Source organism: Cebus imitator, unplaced genomic scaffold, assembly GCF_001604975.1.
Source record: "Cebus imitator isolate Cc_AM_T3 unplaced genomic scaffold, Cebus_imitator-1.0 Scaffold6, whole genome shotgun sequence".
In the NCBI taxonomy this organism is placed as follows: domain Eukaryota; kingdom Metazoa; phylum Chordata; class Mammalia; order Primates; family Cebidae; genus Cebus; species Cebus imitator.
The window spans coordinates 9,036,169-9,063,520 of NW_016107321.1; the positions used below are offsets into that span (position 1 = coordinate 9,036,169).

The following is a 27,352-nucleotide window of genomic DNA, read 5'->3' on the forward strand; positions in this document are numbered from 1 at the left end:
ACACACACACACACACATACATACATACATACATACATAGACTTAGATGCTAAACTCTCAGCAAATAGGTTTTTATCTAAATCCACATTTTTTCAGTGTTTACAGGAAAGTAGAAATGAAAGAGCTCTGATGCTTCACTGTGCAGAAGCCACCTCTGAGCTAATTTCACAGGCAAGACCACAGCTGCTGTTCACCCACCTTTGAATTGGCTCAATATATCCTGTCTATTTGGGTGGATGTTATTGACTTGCCTCATTTGTCTGTGCTAACAGGATCTTCTTGGAGAAAGAAATAGAAGAAGAGAAGTGGGGATGGTAAAAAAAAATAAGCAAAATAATAATAGTAACTTGAAATTGCTACACAGATCCAGCGGGCTATTCCCCCATGGAGTCTGTTTTGATTATATTATTTTGTTACCATGAATCTGTGTGGATTTCCTACTTCATAAGTGACTGATTACCTTAAAGAAGAAATTTGCTTTTGCTCATATGGACACACCCAATACCCCAATCACCCTATTCCCCCTCACTTCAGTTGAAGTAATATGACTATTCTTTAAGAGCTTTCTACGCATTCCATTTTTATTAATGGTATTTTTGCTTCTGAGCACATTCTTTCACATAAGGACTGCATATTTCATCATTTAATTTTGCTTTGCACAAAGAAAATATTAACCCAAATTAATGAAAATGACATAATGCATCATCCAAGTTTAAGGAAGTCTCCACTGACTCAGGCAAAAGACTCATATTTTTGCAGTGAAGATTAAATTTGTCAGAGATTACTGCCTGCTCAACCATAAATCAGACTATGACAGGCACAAGCTATCAGATCCATGACATCATACTAATTCCCATTTTAAGCTGTGACTAAAACCCAGTATTTTTAAAACATATTCTATAGGCTCTGATTAATTCTTGACATAGCATCAAAATTTAATGAATCATTTTACTTACGCTTTTTTAAAAATTTGATATGAATGATTTTTTCATTTAATATATGTACACATCCATGTACATACGTTACAAAAACAAATAAAGTAATTACCACATTTGTGTCAGCTAGAATGACCTACCCTTGAGGATATACATGATATTGATTACAGCACATATACAAGAGATTGATAGTGTTATCTTTCATAAGTTATGGGAAAGGTCTATGTATTACCTAAGAACTTTGCAAATTCCTAGAAAAGCTAGGATTTGGTGGTCACCTCTGTTTTGGCAGATCCGTTCTATTTTACCATTTTCCCATTCTACACATACAGTGCTGCGCACACAGATGTCATTTGTGGACAGCTCAGTTCTTCCTTTCCCATTTCCTAAGTGTTGGAGGGCCAGAGGTCTCCTCCCCACACCTTCCCTCCTCCACCTCCATTTAATCCCTTGGTGACCTTATCTAGCACATGTCCTTAAATATCATCCATGGTCTAATGCATTGGTTTTATATGCTGCTGTCACAAATTGCCACAAACTTGGTGACTTAAAGCAATAGAAATGTATTCCCTTATAGTTCTGGAGCCCAGAAGTCAAAAGTCAGTGTCCTTGGACTGAAATCAAGGTGTCAGTAGGGCTGCCCTTTCTAAGGAGGCACTAGGGAAGAATATGTTCATTTTTTCATTCAACTTCTGGGGTTGCCCCCATTTCTTGGCTTGTGGCTGCATCACTGAAGGCTCTGCCTCTGGGGTCACATTGTCTTCTCCAATTCTGTGAGTGAGAACCTTTCTCTGCCTCTTATAAGGACACTGGTGATGGACTTCAGTGTCCCACAAAATAATTCCAGAGAATCTCTTCATCTCAAGATCCATAATTTATTCACACCTGCAGAATCACTTTTTTCTTAGAAACTAATATTTAATGGCTCCAGGGTTTAAGACCTGCTAGTTCTAGGGTGCAGGCATGTCAGTTTACTAGAGCTGATAACTTAGAAATACATACCTACAACCTCATGTCTCAACATGCAAAGTGAACAAAGCCATAGTCCCTCAGGTCTCTTGTGACACCTCTCTGATCTTATCCCCACCATCCTCCCACATGTTCCCTGTGGCTAGGCAGGCTGGATCCTCTGCTGCTCTATTCTCAGCGACTTAGAATTTGCTTTTACTCAGATCTCTGCTCGAATGTCACCCTTGCTGAGAAGCTGTCCTAATGATCTCATCTCCCTCTTCATCTCCCTCCCTGTCTCTGTCTTTTCCTCCTCTTCTCCCTTGTCCCCTGTCTTTTCCCATCATTCTCTTCCATTCCTTATGTCCCTCCCCCTCATACAAAATCACTTCCATCTCTAAGAAGAAACAATACACAAAATATGCAAAAGAGGCAATGTAACCATGATCAGGAAAATAGAATCTAGTTATTTCTGTCTTACTAATAATCCAATTATCATATAACATTTTATGCTGTCATAAAGGTAAAATATATATTACAAAAGCAAGTCACAGGTAATCTTTATGAGAAGTAATATAGTTTTTTCTAGACTCTTCTGAATTATTTCTATATTAAAAGAGTTAGCACAACTGAAGTAGATAAAAAAATAAATAAATAAATGTGCTTTAGGTACCTAGTCTCATCCTCTTGTGAGCTCTTCCTTCATCCCCTCTCCCACACCCCAAGCCTCCTGCTAAGAAACCCTCCTAATTAAATATCCATTTCTTCAAAAATAAATAAGTAAATAAACAACCAGAAACTTAATGAAAATAGCAGTTCCAGCTATATAATTTGTGGGGTCTGGTGAAAAATGCATATGTGGGCTCCCTTGTTAAAAGTCTCAAGAATTTCAGGATGGTGGCAGCGGAGCATTAAACCAACTGCCGAACCTTCTAAGCAAGGCCCCATGGGATTGTGTATGTCACACAGCCATGAAGTCAGGCCTAGACAGCAGGCTGTTTCATGGGTATTCCTTACGTATTATCTTTTTCTGTTACTTTCTGTTTTTTAAATTTTTATTTTGCAATAATTTTATATTCATAAAAACTTAGAAAATAAGGGCAGAGGGGTCTCCCTGTAATCTTTGCCCTATTTTTTTTCCCCCTAGGATTTGTTTTTAGAGCCATAAGCTCAGGGAATAGTTATTCTTCCTGTTGAGTTTCAGTCATGTGAAATCTGGTCAAATGGTTCTAGTTCCCATGAGACATTAGGCTCTAGAGGCCTTCCTTGACCAACACGTAGTGAGTGGTGCTATTTCCTTGTGCTTCTAGAACATTCCGATTGTACTTTATCAAAGTGTATGCCAGACAACACCCCAAATGCCTGAGGGCTTCTCTCTTATCACCCATAAATCACCTGTAAGAGGGGAGACACCATGTCTGTTCTGTTTTAAGACAATTCCAAGACTCTGGCAAGTGCTTAGCACATGACAGGTGTTCAATAAACGTGTGCAACCACAAGCAAGCAAGTCACCCAGCTAGCTGGCTACTCTGAGAGGCCATGCGATGACCAAATACATATCGCTTACTAAGATTTTTGTTTTATTGCAGCCCAGACTTGTAGGCATTCTTTCTATGCAGGCTGTAAATGTTAGATTGAATTTATGTTATTAGCTTATGATTCACAAATGAAAAGTAGGATGGTATGGCAGTTGTTCAGGAACTTGGATGGTGCAGGGGACTTTATTATAAATATCAAGCTGGGCTCTAGTTGCAAGGCTTGTACAGCCTCTTATTTCAGAAGTTTGTTGTAATGATTTTTAGCACAGACTGAGGCAGATTTAATAATAATTTAAAAAAAGATTGGTGATTGAGGTTTATCCCTCATCCTAATGCTTGAACAGGAAAGAAGATTGCATGCTATAAAGTAGGTAAATTTTCTCTTATTGTAAGAGATAAATAAAGGGTCAGATGAGCTATTTTTATTTTTTCTCAAGGTGAATTTACAATCCTTATCTACTTATCATCCAAAATAGACCCCCATCATCTCACTTTTGAACAAGGCACAAGAGATCAATATCACCCGGAAGAGGTATTCCCTGACTGACTGAACACCACTCAAAGCAAAGAGAAAAATCACAATTCTGTTGCCCTATGAGTCACCAAGATCTTTTTTCTCTAGGTCAGTGCTGTTTTGGATAATCATGTGGCTATCCTTATACTACGCCAAGCAGGGCAAATCTGGGTTTTAAAGAATTGATTGTTGCTTTGACTTTTTAGAGCTATTCATTTTTAAAACCCAGAGCAAGACCCTATAGTTACAAACGTAAGTGAATCAGACAATTGGATAAATATACATGCAAAGAACAAGACCCACTGGGAATGAAAATGGCTGCATTTTGTAACACTGTAATTTATAAGTTGCATAGCTAGGAAAGGGGCAATGGATCTTAAATTATCCTTTTTTATATAAAAAAAACATAGTGCATAAAGTCGTCTCCTACACAGAAAAACCGGTGAGTGGCTGATGTTATTTCTTCCTAGGTAAGGAATGGTTTCTTAGAAGATTGCCCGTGACCTGCCACCCCTCACGCTGATTTGGGTATTGTCAGCTGTTTCGTTAAGGGCTGTTGCCACTCCCAGTAACTCGTGGCTCTTCATTCTTGCTGCACAATTGGCGAGATGCTGTTGTGGGAACTGAGCCACCCTATGGGTGATTGCTGGGCACCAGCACTGCCCGTCAGCTTGAGTCGCCTCCCAGTTAATGACAGCTATGTCGCACTTCCAAGACTGCTTCAAAGTGTCCTTGACAGATTCTGTTTCCTGCTTCATTTCCCAGTCACGGTGCTCATGCAGGTAGGAGGCCACCTCACAGAGGCACAGACTCACCAATGGAATGTTTTCTCGTTTTGAATATTGGGTCAAATATTTGCCTCATGTTCTTTGTACAGTTTGGAGTTGGTGAACACAGAGTTTCTAGTTTACGACGCAGCTGTGTTTCAAAGTTAATCTGGAAATCTGTTGGAACTTGTGCAAAATATTCTTTTAGAAACAAGGCAAAAAATATTGGCTAAGTTCTTGAGTCAGCATATCAAAAAATCAGGTAGTAGAACCATAATGTGACAGGTGTCCAATGAAAAAATACATACTGACACAGATGTCTTTCGAGTTACATGTGATAAATTCTGGGTCTCAGCCTATGTAGCCCTGTCCATGACAGCCAGAGAAGAGAGTCTGGAAGGGTGGAGCTAAATTTCCAGTTCACAAACCCACAGGCCCATGGAGGCTGTAGGCAAAAATCTAGTAATTTTGAGACAATCAAAATCATTTGGGGAAATAAGATCCACAAGGCAGCACCCTGTACGGTGGTTCTCTACACCCTAGCTGCTTCTTGAAATTGCCACAACCAGGCAGGAAATTCAAGTTGGCATCAACAACACTAAGCCACATTGATAGAATGTTCCCTCGATTCACTCTGTGAGCATTACCTCTTTGGTCTTCCAAACCCGTAGCCCCAGTCTAATCATGACAACATCAGACAAATTCAGATTGACAAACACTCTACAGAATAGCTGACCAGTACTCTCAAAAGCTTGACAGGTCGCCCAAAGAAAATAGTCTGAGACACATGTTTCTTATACACAAAATATAGCGGGGTCTTTTTATTCTTTCCACGTACTCTAACCATGTCCGTCTTTTGGTGATACGTGAAACCATTCAATTTCAAATAATTATTGATATGGATAAATTGATATCTATCGTGTTTATAATTTTCTGTTCATTTCCTCTTTTTTATTTTTAAATTTACTTTCTCTAATTTTAATCGGGCATTTTATGGCTCCATTTTATCTCCTCTGTAGCATATCAACTACACTTTTGAGGATTTTATTGAGTCGGTGCCATAGAGTTGACACTATGCATTTGTAAGTAATCCAAGTTTACTTCCAAACAACACTATACCACACTGTATGCAATGCAGGGACCTTATAATAGTATTCCCAATTCCTCCCTCCCATCTTTTGTGACTCTTTGGTCATTCATTTCATTTATACCTATGCTACAATCTTCCAATACATTGTTAACTATTATCACTTTAAACAATCATCTTTTAGATCAATTAGGAATAAGAAAAAAATTTAAAAATCATTTCACCTTCATGTATTCCTTTCCAACACTCTTCCTTTCTTTATAGCTCTTCATGAAGAACTTCTTTTAACATTTCTTGCTAAACAGTTCCGCTGACCATGAATTCTCTCAGGATTTTTTTTTTTTTTTTGAGACTGAGTTTCACTCTTGTTGCCCAGACTGGAGTGCAATGGGCGATCTTGGCTCACTGCAACCTCCGCCTCCCAGGTCAAGCGATTCTCCTGCCTCGGCTTTCCAAGTATCTGGGACTACAGGCGCAAACCACCACGCCCAGTTATTTTTAGTAGAGATGGAGTTTCACTGTATTAGCCAGGATGGTCTCAGTTTTTATTTGTCTAGCAAAGTCCTTTTTCTCTGTCACTTTTGAAGAATTTTCCCACTGGATAAAGACTTCTAAATTGACGTTTTGTTTCTCTCAACAGTTGGAATGTTTTACTCCACTTTTTTCATGCTTTCACAGTTTGTGACTAGAAGTCTGCTGTAATTCATATCCTTGTTTCGCTATAGGTAAGGTATTTTTTTCCTTCCGGCCAAATTATCTTTGTTGTTTGTTGTTTGCAGATTGAAATTATATACCCAGATGTAGGTTTGGGGGTGGGGAGTTGTTCAGTTGTTTGCTTTTTAGGGGAGGCTATTTACCCTGCTTTGTGCTTGCTTAGCTTCCTGAATCTGTGGTTTGGTGTCTATAATTAATTTTGTAAAATTCTTGACCATTATTGTTAAAAATATGTTTTCCCTTTGTTTTTCTTCCAGATTCCAGTTATGCATCTGATATACCTTTTGAAATTGCCTTCCAGTTCTTGGATATATGTTTTGATTTTTTACTCTTTTGTTCTCTTTAAATTTCATTTTTGGAAATTTACATTAGTCTGTGTCAGATCCTGAGGTCCAGGTCTAGCCCATGCTGAAGTCTGAGGGGAGTGGGTGGATGGGCAGAAAGAAGGCTTGGGGGGCCACAGGCAGGTGAATATGGTTTTATTCAACAGCAACTCTCTTATACAGCTATCTCAAACTAGCTTTTCTTACACTGTCCACCTTTATCTCAGCTATTTGCTCTGGCTCTGTGGCTCCTGCCACCCCCGCCCCCCTGCAGCTACATGGCTGGCTCTTTCCCTCTCTGGGCATGAGCAAGCTGAGGTGTATCCTGGCTCCCTCCTGTCCATCTGCAAGATGGACAGCTTTGGCTCTCTCTCTTTCTCTGGGCACCAGCATGCCTGCCATGTGAAGCCATGTTGAACCGAGCCAACCCAAGCCCCAAGAGTCAAGCCCCATGAACAGCGTCAGCAAGACATGTGAAAGTTATACATTTTACAGACAACAGTGGTTCCAAGCCAAGGGATGGCATTCCCACATTATGGCTACATGGCTGTGATAACAGGCAGAGTTACATGCCTGCACTCTAAACTTGCTGAGTCATGCAGGCGTGGATAACCACCTCAGCTGAATCCTTGACCAAAGCACATCCATGTACCTTACGGTCTGTCATCAAGCTCACTGATTCTTTTACTGGGCTATTCACAGTCTTTTCATATGTCCATTAAGTGCATTCTTTCTTTCTGTTAGTTTTCCACCCCCACACCCCAGAATTTCATTTTGATTATTTTTTGTGGTTTCCATCTCTCTAAACAGATATTATCTATCTGTTCTTGCATGCTTTTTTTTTCCATTAGAGCTCATATTAATTATAGTTATTTTTAATTCCCTGTCTGATAATTCAAATATCTGTGTAATATCTGAGTTTGGCTCTGATATTTGCCTTATCTTTTCAGCCTTTTAGCTTCCTTGTAACTACTTTTGAAAACCATAAACAATTTATTGAGTAATAGAAATGGTAGTAAACAGGCCTTTAGTGTGAGACTGTATGTTAACTGGCTAGGAGCTGGGGCTGTGTTGTTTGCTGTAGTTATAGGTGCCATGGCTTCAAATTAGAAGTCCTTGTTTTTGTCTAATCTGTTGACTTTGGGCTAACCTAAGTATGCCTCTTCAGAGAGCATCTGCACGTTTCACCAGTTTCAGCCATAATCCACTGTGATTATATTACTGTTCTACTGATGTGGTGGGGAAAGTCAGGTGCTCTATAATCTTCTGATTAAGATTCAATCTTTTAGTGGGCCTGTTTCCCTGGGCTGTGACCTTCACAAGTGTTCTCCACACCCTCCATCTCTTTTAGATAAGATAGGAAGGCTAAATGGGGCTGGAGTAGAAAAAATCCTCTCCCTCCAAGCAGGGTAAGGCTCTGATAATCCCCTTCTCCAGCAGGTCTTTGTTACAGAGAATGCCCTGGTGCATTTCAGGATGATTACTCTTCCCTCCCTTGGCAAGAACAAGGAGGAAATCTTTCTCTGCTCTTCACCTGGTGAAGCTTGTGAAGAATTTGTGAAAGTACATTTACCCAGGACTGCAGCCTCAGGAGTGTCTCACTCACACCATCAGTCCATCAAAATTGCTATTGAATCATTTGTCTCAGTCCATTTCTGCTACTATAATAGAACACCTAGGTCAGGGTAACTTACAAGAAACAGATGTATTTCTTACACTTCTGGAGCCTGGGAAGTTCAAGGTCAAGGGGGTCCACATCTTGTGGGGGCCTTCTTGCTGCATTATTCCATGGTGGAAGGCATACGGGCAAGAGAATGTACAAGATGGAAAGACAAGAGAGGGCCGAACTCACTTTTATAATAAACCCACTCTCATGATAATGAACCCATTCCCAAAATATTGACATTAATTCATTCTTGAGGGCAGAGCCTTCATGATTTAATCACCTTTTAAAGGTCCCACCTCTTAACACTGGCATTGGATAGTGAGTTTTCAACACATAAATTCTGGGGGACGCATTCAAATCATAGCAGCATTCCTGCCAGTTTATGGCTCCAAGTGCTTCTGCTCCAGGTAAGTGGACCTCAGCTGTAACTCCCTGGATTTGCCTGTCTCTCCAGATTTCAGGGTGGTGGTTTGCCCCATAACCTCAAGAAAGTCATTGACTTTTGGTTTATTCAGCTTTTTCCTATTGTTAAGATGGGAGTGGTATTATCCAAGTTCTTTCCTTGTTGAAGCTGAAACCATAAGTTTGCATCAGTTACATTTAAAATCTCTCCAGATTATTCTAATATGCCGACAGAGTTCAGAACAACCAGAGGAAAGTGAAGAAGCTTTGAACTCACCTTGCTTTGAATTCCTACTCTGACTTTTAGAGCCTATGACAATGAGCAACTGTGAACAAATCATTACTCTTTCTGAAAATTATTCTTGTAAGAATTAGAAACAATGTAGTAGGCATAATATTGCCATATACCAGCTTCTCATTCCTTTGTTACAACTAGCATTTATTGAGCACTTATTTAACATTGAGTGTGTTGGAGCAGTAAATCTACATTGGCTCATTTTCTCTGCATGAGTCTCATTGAGATAAAGTCTAATTCTTTGTAGGTGAAGAAACTAAGGCATAGAGAAATTCAGTAACTTGCCCTGGGTCACACAGGTAGTAAATGGTAGAACTGGCCTTTGACTTGAGGTAATGTGGCTCCATAACCTCTACCCATCTTCTACACTCTGCTCCCTGGAAAAGATAATCCATAGTGCGATTAGAAGGCAGTGGATAGGTTAATTTGTGTTGAATAAAGATGGAGAAAAATGGACACATAGTCACAATAAATTAAATCAAATAATATTGAACATGTTCCTAGAAGTAATATCTGTAGCTACATAAAAGGTATAGTTTAAAAACCTGTGCTGATAAGACTTTTTAGCCACTAAAATGAATTGACCTTCATTGGAAAACTTTTTTGTACTTGGGTCTTTCCCAGTAAATTCAAGTTGAGAACCAGCATTCCATGCAGTTTTTATTATATGATCATATTTGTTTATTAGAATAAATTATAAGTGTTAAAATTGCTTAAAATAGTCTGGATTTGATAAAATTCCTTTATATAACACCATTTAACCTGAATACCTGCTTTGAGTACATTAATTAAGGAAAAATATTTTAATTCGATCAGCCATTTTTCCCATATGAAAGCAATAAATCATTTTGAATTACCTTCCTAAATGCTTGAACCATGAAGCTATACAGCAAAAGAAAAATGTTGTGACTTAGTAAGGCTAATGAGTAATTCTTTTTTTAACTATAAATTCAAAACATCTACTACACCAGATCAATTAGTTATACCTATAATTTCAATACTGGCACATGGCGACACATTATTTGCTGCATATATAACAGAATCGCAATCATCAATTCATTATTTTTATAACAGCTTTATTGAGATATCTCATCATTATTAGAGCGCTCTCTAACAGAATTCAAAATTCAAGACTAAAAGTTCAAGAACTATCATAAATGCAAAAATTGATTTTTTAAAATATTCTGAACTGAAAGCTATCTGACAGTACAGCAAATTCTGAAAACTAAAAACCTCTTGCAGTGGCCATTTACATTTTATTTGCCATTCTGCTGCAAATCATGTTAAAGCAGATGTCTAATTAGATGGCAAGATTTCTATATGTTTGGATTATGACAAATATATAAAACTCACATAGATTTCAAAAGCACTCTGAATAATTACTTAAAATCAAAATGCTCTATGTGCTTAATGGAATAATATTCTACTAATAGAATCTTTTGTTGCTTCTTGCTTAGGGAATTCCAAAAAGCTTTTCTGTATCTTAAACATTATCACAATCTTTCAATGAGACCTAAGATACAATCTGTTCAGATGCCTTCATCGTATGAAAGAGTCATCACTGTAAAATGTATGACTCTATCATAACCTAATGCAACACAGTGATTTACAATATGGTGACTACCACTGTGATTTGATTCATTAATTCTCAGTAACAGTTGTTAATCAGCTCATTAAGCATGTATTGTACAGAAGATTTCAACCAGGAGAACCTCTTAAAAACCACTAAATATCTTCTTTTGCAATGGGAGGAAAAAGAAATAGGATTAATGCCAGAGGAGTGGTCTATAAATATGGCTGTTTGTCAACTATGGCAAAGTTTTAAATCATTATACTTTTATAAAACTATATAAATTATGAGCACTTTGTGCCTTTTCCAGAAAAGGTGCTCACAGTGAGATAACTCCTCTCCTTGGGCCTTCCTGTATTTAGCAACTCTTTTGTTAAGATGTAGAAAGGAACTCTAGGCCAGGCACAGTGGCTCACGCCTGTAATCCCAGCACTTTGAAAGGACAAGGCAGGTGGATCACCTCAGGTCAGGAGCTCGAGACCAGCCTTATCAATATGGTGAAACTTTGTCTCTACTAAAAATACAAAAATTAGCCAGGCATTGTGGCGTGTGCCTATAATCCCAGCTGCTCAGGAGGCTGAGACAAGAGAATTGCTTGAACCCAGGAGGCAGAGTTTGCAGTGAGCTGAGATTGGACCACTGCACTCCAGCCTGGGCGGCAATGAGACCACTTCTCAAAATAAAAAGAAACTCTAACCCTGCATCTCACATTTCACCAACATGTTGATTCTTTTTCTTGCTTCTATAACATATAATTCAATAATATGTTCAAGTATTTGAAATATTGAGGGTTACATTTAAATTTATTTTGGGTATGCATTAGTTGACTTTAAGCAACTTATTTTATCTTGAAGTATGTGATATGTAAATGTCTATGAGTGATAAGCAAATTAAAGTGCTTTAACTAACAGTAACAAAAATGTATGACTTACTTCCCAGTTTACAAAGAAATTTTATATGCATGACTTACTTTAATCCTTACAAAACCAGGAAATATGTTATCATCAGCCCAAATTTACCCACAAGAAAACTGAAGCTCTAGTTAAGTGACTTGCCTACTTGAAAATTTTGTACATTCAGTTCTTACAACCACACACTTTATGTTCTTTCTACTAAAACACACTGATTTTCTCAGCAACTAATCAGAAGCTGACAGCCTCCCCAAGGAAATAGGCCTTGTTTTTGTTAAAGGAAACATTATTGGTGACACTTATTACAGATGGTAAGAAAGACTTTATCCAAGAAGGACTACCACAATGGGGTTTTGTATTATAGTAGGAGAGAGAGATTGGGCTCAGGTCCAAAAACCATAAGGAAAAGTAGGGATTTATAGCCAAGGAGCAGGATAGGGTATCAGAGGATGGGAAATTATTAAGAGGAAGGGCAATTGCTAAACTGACCACACGGGATTTTTGCTGAAGGTAGGCCAGGGTGATTCGATATCAAGGGTGATCAGACTGAAGGTGGAGGATTGTTGCTAAACTGACTCAGCAGGAGTCTTGCTAAAACTGTAATAACTGGGTTAAGGGCAGAGCCCAAGATTAGAGCCTCGTCAGAAAGAGGACTGAGAGGGACCCAGCCAGAGTTAAGTCAAAGAGAAAGAAAATCTATGCTCCTTCTACTAAAACATGCCAGTTTTCTCAGTGACTGATCAAAAGCTAGCAGACCTCCCATTGGAATATGTCTTATCATCCATAACCCAGAAGAAGAAGGCTTTAAGCATAAGGGTAAGAGAGCTCTAGTTAATGCTTAGAAAGGAAGCGGTATAAAATCAAACTTCAGGAAAAGTTTCCATGCAGTGTTATTTACATTTGGAAGCACAACCATTACCAAAACCTTCCGATACACCGTAAGTCATTTATCTCAAGTCCAAGGAAACTAAATGATGTATCAGACTCATTGAATTAGAGCCAATCAAGCATGTGACTTGAAATTATTCCAATGAAATTCTAATACCAGCATCTTCTACCATTCTAGGTGCAATGTCTCATGAAGCATGACAAGCACTTGACGTGCCTTCCTTCTGAAATGAGATAGTTTTTCCTAATCGCTTGCCCATGCATACATACAATGCATGCTTCGTGATCCACGTGGCCACTTCCATCTCTTCAGTGGCCTAAGGACAGACACTAAAAATAAGCTCATGATTTGTAAGAAAAACAGATAGGGATGAATTCCAAATAACCGTATCCAACTTACATAAACCAGCTCAATAAGGCATTTTACTAATTTAATTTCTGTTTACCACATATTGATTGGATTGATCAGTATTCATTCAGATTTGTTCCTGGCTGTGTGTGTTGTGTATTGATTCTGCTTTTTGTCAGCCTATTAATTTTCAATAATGTCTCAGAAATTGCAGATGAGCAAATTAAAGTGTAATGTTATAATGTGTAATATTACTTTAATATCTGTTTTTCAAAACAAAACAGACCAGTATCACACTTATGAAATGTATTTGTACTCAATTTTTTAAAAAAATTTCAGACTGCTTATACAAGGACAAACTTTTTATGTTTATAAAATGGAAATAGGGACAACATTGTTGGAAAAGTTAGCCTACTAATGTTGATAAGAATTGTGTTTCTACAATCTCTGTTCTTGAAATTATGCTGTGTCTAACACTGTCCTAAAATACAACTTTCAAGGAATAATAAAGCCAAGACTAAATTTGTATATTGTCAAATTTCTCAAAGAAAAAAAGTTATTGTTAAAATTTCTTAAGTGGCTCCTGAGTCCCTCTTTTTGTACTTCCTTATACACATTATGCTTTGTCCTCTATTTTATAGGTATTATTGTTCTCTTTCACTCTTGGCCAGACCAAAAGTTAATATTACATACAGTGTACCCTGGGAAATCCTGCCTTTGAGGAATAGCCCACCAAGTATAATGAAAAACCGACTCTGCACTGGGTATGGTGGCTCATGCTTAGAATTCTAGCACTTTGACAGGCTGAAGTGGGCAGATTGTTTGAGTCCAGGGGTTCAAGACCAGCCTGGGCAACATAGCAAAACCCTGTCTCTACAAAAAATAAAAAAATAAAAAAAATTAGCTAGACATGATGGTGAGTGCCTGTAGCCCCAGCTACTCGAGAGGTAGAGGCAGGAGGACCTCTGAGACAAGGAGGTCAAGGCTAGGGAGCTGTGACCACACCACTGGACTCCAGCCTGGGTCACAAAGTGAGACTCTGTCTCAGAAAAATATACTTTGCATTGAGACCCTCTCCTGGCACATTCCAGGAGAAGTCATTGGTAGTTACCAGGAAATGCAGTCCTACCTGTTTGTCATATCTAGAAATATGCTATCCTGTGACCTATCCAGCTAGCATTATAGACTTAGATCATATAATTATATATTTATTCTAGTTATCTGAATAATACAATTAAAACTTGCAGGGCGGTTTCATCTGAGATGACAAATAGCACAACTTATCATTATGTATTATTGAAAAATTTCTAGACCAATCCGCCTGCAAAAGACCAGTCCAGGGTTCAACGGACAAATGGTATGCTGGTGCTAGAGATACTGAGTTAGAACTTGAGAGACAGAAAAACACACCACAGATGAGATTAAGAATACAGTAACTACTCAGGTGGAAATTTGGCAGAGTTGGCAGGGGGAAGTGGGTTCTCATTCAGAAGGACCATCAAAATGGGATTCATAGAATAAATGGTTAATAAAAATGCTGGCAAGTGAGGGTTATTGAGGGTCTCTAGTTTAATGTAGAATACTTGAGAAGCTCAGAATCAGAAACTTCTCTTGTGTAAACCATTTTTCAAGTGACTCCTTCAGGCTTTGGTGAAACCTGGCTTATGTGGGATCATGTAACAATATTTTTATCAATTTGACAGAAACAAGTACATATTACTTAAACTCATCTAGGTTATTTGGTCATTTACCAAGATGGTTATACACAGTAAAGCTTTTGTCAACTAAAATCAAACCTAAACAAAATCTTAAATCATAATTCATTGTGCTTCCACTTTCATGGAAAAAAAAATAGGTCAATTGTAAGAAAACAAACTGAGATCAAAGATTAGTTAAAAAAAACCTTTTAGGCTTCACACTACATTTTTCTAAATCATCAAAAAGGAATTGACTTTATAGCTAATTATATTCATCCTCAGACAACAAAGTTTCATATGTTGCATGATTTTTAGCAAGCAAAGAAACAGTGTTATATTAGCGAGGACCCTCTTGGATACAAGTCACAGAAAAACCAACAAAAACTGGCTCATGTGAATGAATTCCACATGAATCCAAACCAGTTGGATTGAACTCATCAGGATCCATCCTCTGTCTTTTGGTTCAGCTCTTGTCAATTTGACTTGACCCTTAGTCTTTGGATTGGAACACAATCACTGTCAACAGCCCCTTAGTCAGCTTCTCCCAGGTTCAAATACAGAAGAAATAGTGGCTCTTTCTCTGCAGTGACAGCAACAGCCCCAGTTACATCTGATTGACTTGGAGTCTTTGTGTGTAAGCGACTATGACTCTCTGACTGGCTGGACCTGGAACATCAAAACACTGAATATCCATTGTATTAGTCTGTTCTTGTATTGCTAAAAATAAATACCTGGAATTGGGTAATTTATAAAGGAAAGAGGTTTAATTGGCTCACGGTTTTGCAGGTTATACAGGAAGTATTATTCTGGTATCTGCTCGACTTCTGGGGAGGCCTCAGGAAACTTAGAAGATGACGGAAGGTGAAAGGGAGCCGAAACTTCACATGGCTGGGAGCAGAGAAAGAGAGTGTAGAAAGGTGCTTTGCACTTTTAAACAACCAGATCTCGTGAGAACTCTCTCACAAGAACAGCACTGGGGGATCGTGCTACACCATTCATGAGAAACCATCCCATGATCCAATCACCTCCCACCAGGCCCCACCTCCAGCACCGGGGATTACATTTTACTGTGAGATATAGGTGGGGACACAGATACAAACCACACCATCCACTAAAGTTCTTAATGAATCATTAGGCTCCACTAGGAGCTTCTCTATTATATGGATTTAGTTCTTATGAAAAATGTTTATCTCCACTACCTTACACAAGACTTGGCACCAAGTAGATGCCCAATAAATGCATCTTTAACTGAAGTGGACTTTTTTCATTATTTAGTAATTTAAAAAATTAATAAATCTATTAGAAAAAAGTTTGAACTTGAGTTGGCATCAGGACACCCAAATAGAAAGAAATATAAACAGGGATGCCATAGGATCAGAATATGATTTCTAAGTCCTTGACATGCTCTGTGAGGAAACAGATTTGGGAAATGATGATTGCCATATCTCCCTCTTGTTGACTCACAGGGATTATTACAGTATTAAGAACCCCAAAAAATCCCATGAGTAATTAAGACTGCTTTACTTTGTTATTAGCATTTCCCACATTTACATGTGGAAGGATTTGTCATAGAAATCATTTTGGTAGGCAATGGGCTTCAGGCTGTCTGTATGGTTGGTTTGGGTGGGGAGCAGGGGGATTTCAGACACATGATACCATTAAGGAAAAATTTTCAAATGATATAAATGTTCATACAAATTAAATTGTTTCATTACTGAAGAATAAAATATAACAAAACAGTAAAAATTATAAACACCTATATTGGCATGAAAAGAAGTCTGTGGCATATAATATATATAAAACACATCTAAATCAAATGTTCATTGTCTCACTGCATTTTTTAATAGAAGTGATTAAGCAGACATTTTCACACAAGGAAAACCTCTCTAAAATTGTACAGCAAAAACATAATGAATGGGAGGACGTTTGTGGTTAATTTTTATTTTCTTCTTTGATCTTTTGTATTTTTGATTCAGGGGATGTGTATGTGTGTGTTTTCTGGCCATAAACATGTATTGCTTTTATAAAGTTTTCTTTAATATTTAATTTTTCCAAAAATTTACATAGTATTTATTATTAATATCTACCCTTTCTGATTTGAACATAAGTTGATGCACTTTTAACCTCATGTACAATTTCAAACTCATATGCTTTATTCTTTTCACAAAAATAAAACTACTTCTAGGTGCTGCAGAAGTCAAAAAGAAAGGCTTGTAGCTAAAGCACTTCAAAAACTCCTCAACCAATTCCTATTTCAGCTGCCTCAGTACCAGATTTCAATGAAGCACATGAATCAGAACAACTTGACATTAACATCAGTCCAATAGCGATGTCAAAAGTATACGGTGCAATTAGGAGCTAAAAAATAACAAAGTGAAGAGATATCATCAAATCACAGCAGAGATTATAATAGTCCTTGACACTAGCCAACTAATGAAGCCGATTGAACTATTCGATGGCTTTTATTTCAGGAATGAAGAGGTGGGAGTGGAGAAGGACCTTCCTGGGTAGTGGAAAGATGGAATCATTGATAGAATACCCTCACAGGAAGCTCTCAAACTGCTGAGTTGGAATAAAACTGTCACACTCTTGGGTTAGCATAAGCTTGTGCTGGGCACGGAGAGGTCACGGAGGCAGCAGGCAGAAAGATTGCATGTTTATATCCAGATCTAAGAAATAAAGTCAGTTCTTCATCATTCACACTTAGGGAAGGTCTCAGAGACAGTGGAAACTTCTCTCCCCTGGTCTCATTTTTTTTCTTTTGTCCAATGTTATAACTGAATAAAGAAAGAATTACTTTTCAGGTATGAGTGAAACAGGCAGATACTGGCATATAAATTGTCTTGCATTCTTTCCAAGGGAAAAGAAATGACAAAGCCCTGGTAGGAGACAGAATAGCAAAAGCGTGTTGGGCTCAGTTCTTACCCAGAAGCCCAATAGCTGTTGGATGGTCAAATGCTGAAAGAGATTTTCTCTTTGATATTTTATTATGAAAATTTTCAAACATATACTAAAGTTGAAATAATATGATGAGCACATATACCCGGATTCAGCATGCATTCTCATTATCACAGGTTTTTTTATGTAGATACCTAATCTCTGTCTGCTTTCCTGAATTTAAAACTTGAAAGTGGGATATAAGAATCATGACATTTCACTTCTACATTCTTCAGCCTGCATCTCTTTAAAAAAAGCACCTTTCTATATAAAAAAATGAACATGATCATACTTGATAACATTTTTTAAAACTCTAACATCATGGAATCTTCTTCATGCAAATTTTATGTTATTGATTGTTTTGCTTTAAAAATTTATTTTAGGAGGAAGGGATTGCCAAAGCTTGGTTAATGGAGACAAAAGCACAACTAGATAGAAAAAATAAGTTGTAGTGCTCTATACAGCTATAGAGTTATCATAATTAACAACAACTTTATTGTATTTTTTAAACAGCTAAAAAACTAGATTTTTGAGTGTTCCCAACACAAAGAAATGATCAATGTTTGGAGCGGCTGATATATGAATTACCAGATTTGATCATTAGATATTGTATACATGTGCCAAAATATCACATCTTACCCCATAAATATGTATGGATTTTTACATTTCAAATAGTAATAATAACACCAAAAAAGTCTTTTCAAGCCAGTCTTTTAAAACCAGGATCCAACTAAAGTTCTTAGTCTTCATTTGGTTATACCTCTCTGTTTTCATCTAGAAACCCCCTCTGGTTTTGTAGCCTAATGAAATTAACTTTCTGATGCATTCTGCCCAGTTGTTTTATAGACTGTTCCACATTTTTCATTTATCTTATTGTCTCTTTCCTGATGTTTTAGCTTGCTTCTTTCCATTACATTTTCTGTTATCTAGCTAAAGATTTGTTTAATGTCTTTATGAATGTGAACATTCATATTACATAGTTTTACAGAATATTTCAGAAACAAAGTTGTATACTTCATATCGTACCCGGAAACATATAATATAACATTACTCCTTACTCTCAGTGACACTAGTTTGAACACTTGAGGTACAGGTTAAGATTATTTCGCTGTTAAGTACATTTTTCACTTTATAATAAGCAAGTAATCTGTGGGCCTATATCTGGGACCCAAGCAACTATCCAGTTTCAATTGATATATCATCCATTGGTGATTGGCACCTAAATCAATTACTTATTAGGAGTTTTAAGAGATGATTATCTAATTTTATCATTATTTCTTCACTTATTGCATGATACTCTTTGAAACTGAACAATAATAACAGAATCCAGAGTCTTTACAATATAGCATGCACAATGTCCAGACTATAGTTCAAAATTAGCTAACATAAAACAAAACAGAAAAGGGGACTCATACACAAGAGAAAAGGAAATAATGTAGACCAACACAGAGACACTGGGATTGGCAGACAAGAGTGTTAAAGTGGCTAATATAATTATGCTCAAGAACATAAAGAAAAATACAATCATGATAAACAAATAGGAAATACCAGGAGAGGAATAGAAACTGATTTTTTAAAAGAACCAACTTTGGAGGACTTTACGTCTGTTTCTGATTTCAAGACTTACTAAAAAGTTAAAATAATAAAGAAAGTGAAGTACTGGCATTAGAACAAACATCTATGCCAACGGAATAAAACTGAGTGTTCAGGAATAAACCCTTATTTTTATGGTCAGTTGACTTTCAGCAAATATACCAAGGAAATTCAATGAAGAAAGGATAGTCTTTTCAACAAATGAAACTAAGACAATTGGATATCTATATGCAAACAAAAAATATTTTAGAACCATACCTAATGCATTACACACAAATCAACTTAAAGGGATCATAAAACTAAATATGAGAGCTCAGACTCTTAGAAAAAAAAGGAGGGTAAATCTTTATGACCTAGAGTTAGGCGAAATATCTTAGATATGACACCCAAATTGCAACCAATAAAAGAAAACTATTGATATATCACACATTAAAACTTATGCACTTTTAAAATCACAACTATCCCTATACAGCAACAATAAGACAAGCAGAGAGCCAAATCGCAAATGAATTTCCATTTACAATTGCTATGAAGAGAGTAAAATACCTAGGAATACAACTGACAAGAGATGTGAAAGACCTCTTCAAGGAGAGCTACAAACCACTGCTCAAGGAAATAAGAGAGGACACAAACAAATGGGAAAACATTCCATGCTCATGGATAGGAAGAATCAATATTGTAAAAATGGCCATACTGTCCAAAGTAATTTATAGATTAAATGCTATTCCTATCAAACTACCATTGACATTCTTCATAGAATTAAAAGAAAAAAACTACTTTAAATTTCATATGGAAACAAAAAAGAGCCCGTATAGCAAAGACAACCCTAAGCAAAAAGAACAAAGCTGGAGGTATCATTCTATCTGACTTCAAACTATACTACAAGGCTACGGTAAGCAAAATAGCATGTTACTAGTACCAAAACAGACACATATACCAATGGAACAGAACAGAGACCTCGGAAATAACACCACACATCTACAGCCATCTGATCTTTGGCAAACCTGACAAAAACAAGCATTGGGAAAAGGATTCCCTATTTAATGAATTGTGCTGTGAAAACTGACTAGCCATATGTAGAAAACAGAAACTGAACCCCTTGCTTACATCTTATACAAAAATTAACTCAAGATTGATTAAAGACTTAAATATAGAACCCAAAAGCATAAGAACCCTAGAATAAAACCTAGGAAATACCTTCAGGATGTAGACATGGGCAAAAACTTTATGACGAAAATGCCAAAAGCAAATGCAACAAAGCCAAAATTGACAAATGGGATCTAATTAAACTAAATAGCTTCTGCACAGCAAAAGAAACTATCATCAGAGTACAGGCAACATACCAAATGGGAGAAAATTTTTGCAATTTACCCATTTGACAAAGGTTTAATACCCAAAATCTACAAGGAACTTAAACAAATTTACAAGAAAAAAACAATGCCATCAGAAAGCGGACAAAGCATATGAACAGTTAATTCTCAGAAGAAGACATTGATGTGGCCAACAAACATGAAAAAAAGCTCCACATCACTGATCATTAGATAAATGCAAATTAAAACCACACTGAGATACCATCTCATGCCAGTCAGTATGGTGATTATTAAAAAGTCAGGAAACAATAGATGCTGATGAGGCTGTGGAGAAGCAGGAACACTTTTTAATACACTTTTTGTGGTAATATAAATTGGTGGAAGACAGTGTGGCAATTCCTCAAGGATCTAGAACCAGAAATACCATTTGACCCAGCAACCCCATTACTGGGTATATACCCAGAGGATTATAAATCATTCTACTATAAAGACACATGCATGCGTATGTTTACTGCAGCACTATTCACAATAGCAAAGACTTGGAACCAATCCAAATGCCATAACTGATAGACTGGATAAAGAAAATGTGGCACATATACACCAGGGAATACTATGAAGCCATAAAAACGATGAGTTCATGTCCTTTGCAGGGACATGGATGAAGCTGGAAGCCATCGTTCTCAGAAAACTAACTCAGGAACAGAAAACCAAATACCACATGTTCTCACTCATAAGTGGGAGCTGAGCAATGAGAATGCATGGACACAGGGAGGGGAGTAACATACAGTGAGGACAGTTGGTACATGGTGGGCGAGGGGAAGGAGAACATTAGGACAAATAGCCAATGCGTGTGGGGCTTAAAACCTAGATGATGGGTTGATAGGTGTAGCAAACCACCATGCCACAGCATAACTATGTAAAAAACCTGCATGTTCTGTACTTGTATCGTGGAACTTAAAGTAAAATAAAAATTAAAAAAACGTTTACACTTTAGAAAGCACTATTAAGAAAGAAAAGAAAGCCACAAACTGTGGGAAATATTTGCAAATTATATATCTGAGAAGAGACTTGTATCTAGAATATATAATAGCTCTTACACTTCAATAATAAGACAAATAACCCAACTTAAAATGGGTAAAAATAAAAAATTTAGAATAGACATTTAACCAAAAAAGTTATATGGATGACCAAAAAGCACACAAAAAGGTGCTCAACATCATTTGCTATTAGGAAAATGCAAACTAAAGCCACAAAGAGATACCACTTCGCACCTACAATGCTTGGGCAAGTAGAGGAGAGGCTGTCAACCCAAAATTTTATGCCCCCCAAAATCCTTTATGAATGAAAGAAAAATAAAGACATTTTAAGATAAATTAGGATTAGGAGAACTCATTGGTGACAGCCTGAACTACAGACAAATGGAAAATAAAGTTATCCTGGCTGAAGTGAAAGGAAGGAAAGTCACATTTTGGGAGAAAAAGGAAGAGTGCTAGAAATGGTAAACCTACGGGTAAATATTAACAACAACTTTTTCTCTTAATCTCTTTAAAATATATATGACTTACTTAGAAATTATATCATTGAATTGTGATATTTATGCATAAATGTAATAAATGTGACAATCTAACAAAAAGGATAGTGACTGGGCATAAATGAATGCATGCATCTCCAAGTTTTACACATCTGGCATGAAGTACTGCAATACTGACTCTAAAGGTCTGTGAAAAGTTAAGAATGTTTATTGAAATCTCTACACCAAAAACTAAAAATAATCCAAAGAGGTATAGCCTTTTTAAAAGCTAATAGACAAATTGAAGTTCTAAAAAGCACTTATTTAATCACAAGACATCAAGAAAGAAACAAAAGAATAACAAAAAGTATATAGAAAACCAAAAACAAATAGTAAGATGGTAGACATAAATTCAAGCACATCATTATGTATATGTAATTATATTATATGTAACGTTAAATGACTAAACACTCCAGTTGAATGGCAAGATTGGTTTTGAAGGAATAGCCACTATAGTTGAATTTCTTTCACGCTTCTTTTTGAAATTTGACTTGTGCTTTCTTTGCTCTTTTGATGCTTATTCACTGCATGAAAGCTGACCAGGTGTGCTGGTTGGCCCAGCAGCTGTGTACCTGCATGCAGATCTGAGAAGCAGCCCTGTGGGCAACCCCAGCAGACACACGCACATGCTAGCAAAGAAGCCATGCAGCCAGGTCCCAGCCCTGCCACTTCCCCTGCACCACTACCCAGCAGACATGCCCCCAAGACCTACTGAGAAATTGTGTGCTGGGATTCTGGGCCCAAGCAACAGACCAGAGCAGGTGGCTCCTGGCAAGCACAGCCCCAGGATGGCCGATTAGCTGTATGCTCATGCTTCCGGCCATAGTAATAGACCTATACCCTTAACCCTAGCCTCAAGTTGGCAGACTCATCATGTGCATGCATAGGCCCCCAATCTGTAAAATGGCCCAGAAAGTCCAACCCCAGCTAAGCCGCACCAAACTGTCTTAGCCTACACCACTGGATCACTCACAAACATCATTAACATGAATTATAGCTAAAGAAACTACGCAGAGACTATATTATTGCATTCTCCTAGAGCCAAATGCAATATAGCCCATCAAACTGACACTCCAAGGTCTAGTCATACAAATAAATCTTTCCTTAGGAAACCTACTTTATAAAATTGAAAGAGGAAGGAAGGAAAGAAGGAAAAAAGGAAAAAAGGAAGGGACAAAGTGAAGAAGGGAGGAAGGGAGGAAGGGAGAAGGGAGGAAGAGAGGGAGGGAAGAGAGAGAGAAAGAAAGAAAGAGAGAGAGAGAAAGAGAGAGAGAAATAAATAAATAAATAAATAAAGAGAGTCTACAGGATTTATGGGACACTACACTATTAAGCAAATATTTGCAGTATGGGCATTCCAGAAAGAGAAGAGAAGAAAAAATGCAGAAAACATGTTTAGTAAAATAATAGCTGAAAACTTCAAGTCTTGGGAGAGAGAGATGAACATCCAGGTCCAGGAAGCTCAAAGAACCCCAGATAGATCCAACCCAAACAAATCTTCTACCAAGCATATTATAGTCAAATTGTCAAAAGTCAAAGACATAGAAAGAGCTCTAAAAGCAGCAAGAGAAAAGTTTCAAGTCACATAGAAGGAAATCTCTGTAAGATTAACAACAGATTTATCAGCAGAAATGTTACAGTTCAGGAGAGAAAGGGATGATATATTCAAGAAATGAAAGAAAAAAATTGCCAGCCAAGTACATTACACCTAGCAAAGCTATTCTTCAGAAGTGAAAGAGAAATAACATCTTTTTCCAACAAACAAAAACTAACAGTATTCATCTCCGCTAGAACGATCTTACAAGAAATGAAAAGACAACAAACACCATCACAAAAACATATGAAACTATAAAACTCACTGGTGGTCTGAGACACAGAGAAGAAAGAAAGGAATTAAATCTGATCACTGCAGAAAACAATCTGACCCCAAAAATAAACAAAAGAAAAAGTAAGAAACAAAAGATATATAAAACAACCAGAAAACAATCAGTATGACAGGAGTAAGTCCTCACCTATCAGTAATAACCCTAGATATAAGTAAATTAAATTCCCCATTTAAAAGATACAGACTAGCTGAATAGATTAAAAAGCAATGACCCAACTATATGCGGCCTAAAAAGAACTTGCCTAGCCTGTAAAGACACACATAGGTAGGTTGAACGTGAAGGGATAGAAAAAGATATTCCATGTAAACAAAAGCCAAAGTGAGCAGAAGCAGCTATACTTACACTACACAAAACAGATTTCAAATCAAAAGTTATAAAAAGAGACAAGGAAGGACATTATATAATAACAAAGGTACTAATTCCGCAAGAGAATATAACAACTATTATACATGTACCCAACACCAGAACATGCAGATATGAACAAGAAATAATATTAGATATAAGAGAAATTTACAGCACATGTAATATTCTCCGGGATTGATTATATGGTAAGGACACAAAACAAGTCTCAAAGCATTTTTTTTAAAACCAGAATCATAACAAGGGTCTTACAATAGAATAAAACTAGAAATCAACAATAGGAAAATTCAATAGTATACAAATGCATAGATATTATGCAGTAAACAACATATGATGAGTGGGTAAAGAAATAAGAAGAAATTTTAAATTTTTTGAAAGAAATAAAAACAGAGACACAACATATCAAAGCCTATGGGATACAGTAAAAGCCGTATCTAGAGACAAGTTGATAGCAATAAATGTCCATATCAAAAAAACTAAAAAGATTTTCAATAAATAATGTGTAACAATGCAACTTAAAAAACCAGGAAAGTAAGAACAAGCTAAACCCCAAATTAATAGAAGAAAGGAAATAATAAAGATCAGAACAGAAATAAATGAAATTGAGTCTAGTAAAACACAAAAAAATTAACAAAAAGTCTTTTTTTGAAAAAATAAACAAATTTTGATGATGAACCATTAGCTAGACTAAGAAAAAACAAAGGCCAAAATAAATAAAATGAGAAGTAATAAAACAGATGTCACAACAGATACCACAGAAATACAAAATATTATTAGAGACTATTATGAACAACTATACAACAATAAATTTGAAAAACCTAGAGAAATGTATGAATTTCTAAAGAAATACAAGCCACTAAGATTGAATCAGGAAACGTAAAAGATATAGACTAGCTGAACAGATTAAAAAGAAAACTTAACCAGAGTAATAATAAGTCACTAGATCAGTAATAAAATGTCTCCCAACAAAGGAAAATTCAGGTCTAATGACTTCACCACTGAATTCTACCACACCTTTGAAAAATAATTAATATAAATTCTTCTCAGAATATTACAGAAAATTGAACTGAAGGGAGTTTTTTCCAGCTCAATTTACAGGGCCAGGTATCAATTTACACTGATACCAAAACCAGACAAGGACACAACACAAAAAGAAAACTACATGCAATTATTTCTGATGAACGTAGACACACAAATCCTCAACAAAATACTAGCAAATCAAATTCAACAGCAATCTAAAAGTTAATACGCCAGGCTTGAATGGGATTTATCCCAGGGATGCAAGGATGATTCAGCACAGGCATATCAATAGACATAATACATTACATCATGACATCCACAGAATGAAGGACAAAAACCATATGATCATATCAATAGGTGCAGAAAAAGCATTTGACAAAATTTAATATTCCTTTATGATAACAACTCTTAATAAATTGGATATAGAAGGAAAGTGCCTCAGCACAATAAAGGCTGTTGGTGAACTAGTGCAGCCAGTGTGGACAACAGGGGTTCCTCACAAAACTACAAATAAAACTACCATGTGATCCAGCAATTCCCACACTAGACATTTTTCCAAAAAAAAGGGACATCAATATATTGAGGAGTCATCTGCATCCCATGTTTATTGTGGCACTGTTCACAACAGCCAAATATGGAATCAATCTAGGTGTCCAACAACAAACGAGTGAATGAAGAAAATTTGATATATACACACAATGAAATACTATTCAGCCATAATGAAAGAATACAACCCTCTCGTTTGCAGCAAAAGTACTTTAAATATAAAGACACAGGTTGATATTAAAAAGGTGAAAAACATACACTATGGAATCATTGTGAAGAGGATGCCAAGAACATATTAATATGACATAAAGTCAACTTCATGACAAAGATTGTTATCAAAATAATAGATATATTTTAAAACAGATAAAAGACATTTCAAAATGATTCATAAGAAAGATAAAACAATCATAAGTATATGTGGTCAATAAAAGAACTTCCAAATATATGTAGTAAAATTTGACAGAATTAAAGGAAGAAATAGAAACATCAATAATTATGGATGGAGATTTTAAACACTACCTCTCTAGGTAATTGACAACTGAGAAAAATATTCAGAAGATCTCAAAGTCACTCTGAACCACAATGACTTAACTGACTTACAGTGCAATATGTCCAACAACTTCATACTACATTTATTTACAGGTGAACATGTACTTTCACCTAGATAGACCATATGCTCGACTGTAAAGCAAGTTTTAATGCATTTCAAAATCACTAATCACAACAGAATTACATTAGAAATTAATAATGATAAAACATCTTCAAAAACCTCACATATTTGGAAAATAAACAACACAATTGTAGTCCAACAAGACTTTCCTTGAAATTCTTTAAACCAACTTTTGTAATCTGGTTTACCTATCGACTAGTGTAACTCAAACGTGACTGTCTCCTTCACTACCGCTAGCTCTTGGCCTTTCTTCTCAAAAACTTAAATTCCTTCACCTGTTGGTCTTTTAGAGAAACTATTTCTCTCTTTTGCCACTTATCACTCAGTTGTTTATACATTCATGTATTTTTCACTCCTATTGCAGTGTCTTTCATTTTTTTTGTAATTTTTGAAATAGATAATATTTTACATTTATGGGGTACATGTGATATTTTGTTACATGCACATAGTATGTAACGATCAAGTTGTTTGTTTTTACATCCCCAGTTCCTGGTGCAGAGTAGATCCTTGATAAATAATTGTTTAAAAGAAAGATAGTAAGGCTGGGCGTGGTGGCTCATGCCTGTAATCCCAGCACTTTGGGAGTCTGAGGCGGGCGGATCACTTGAGGTCGGGAGTTGGAGAGTAACCTGGCCAATGTGTTTCTACCAAAATACAGGAATTAGCCCTGTGTGGTGGCGGGCGCCTGTAATCCCAGCTACTTGGGAGGCTGAGGCCCAAGAATCACTTTCACCTGGGAGGTGAAGGTTGCAGCGAACCAAGATCACGACACTACACTCCAGCCTGAGAGACAGAGCAAGACTCTGTCTCAAAAAAAAGAAAAAATATATATATATATAAATTATTAAAATAAAAA

At 36.7% G+C, this 27,352-nt stretch overlaps 1 long non-coding RNA gene across 1 annotated transcript; it reads left to right on the forward strand.

Moving 5' to 3' along the window:
- The first annotated feature begins 4,412 nt into the window (after positions 1-4,412).
- Positions 4,413-13,205, forward strand: LOC119472783. Its single transcript, XR_005201971.1, has 3 exons — positions 4,413-4,717; positions 6,430-6,514; positions 12,737-13,205. It is a non-coding gene; the product is annotated as an uncharacterized LOC119472783 (long non-coding RNA).
- Positions 13,206-27,352: the final 14,147 nt, after the last annotated feature.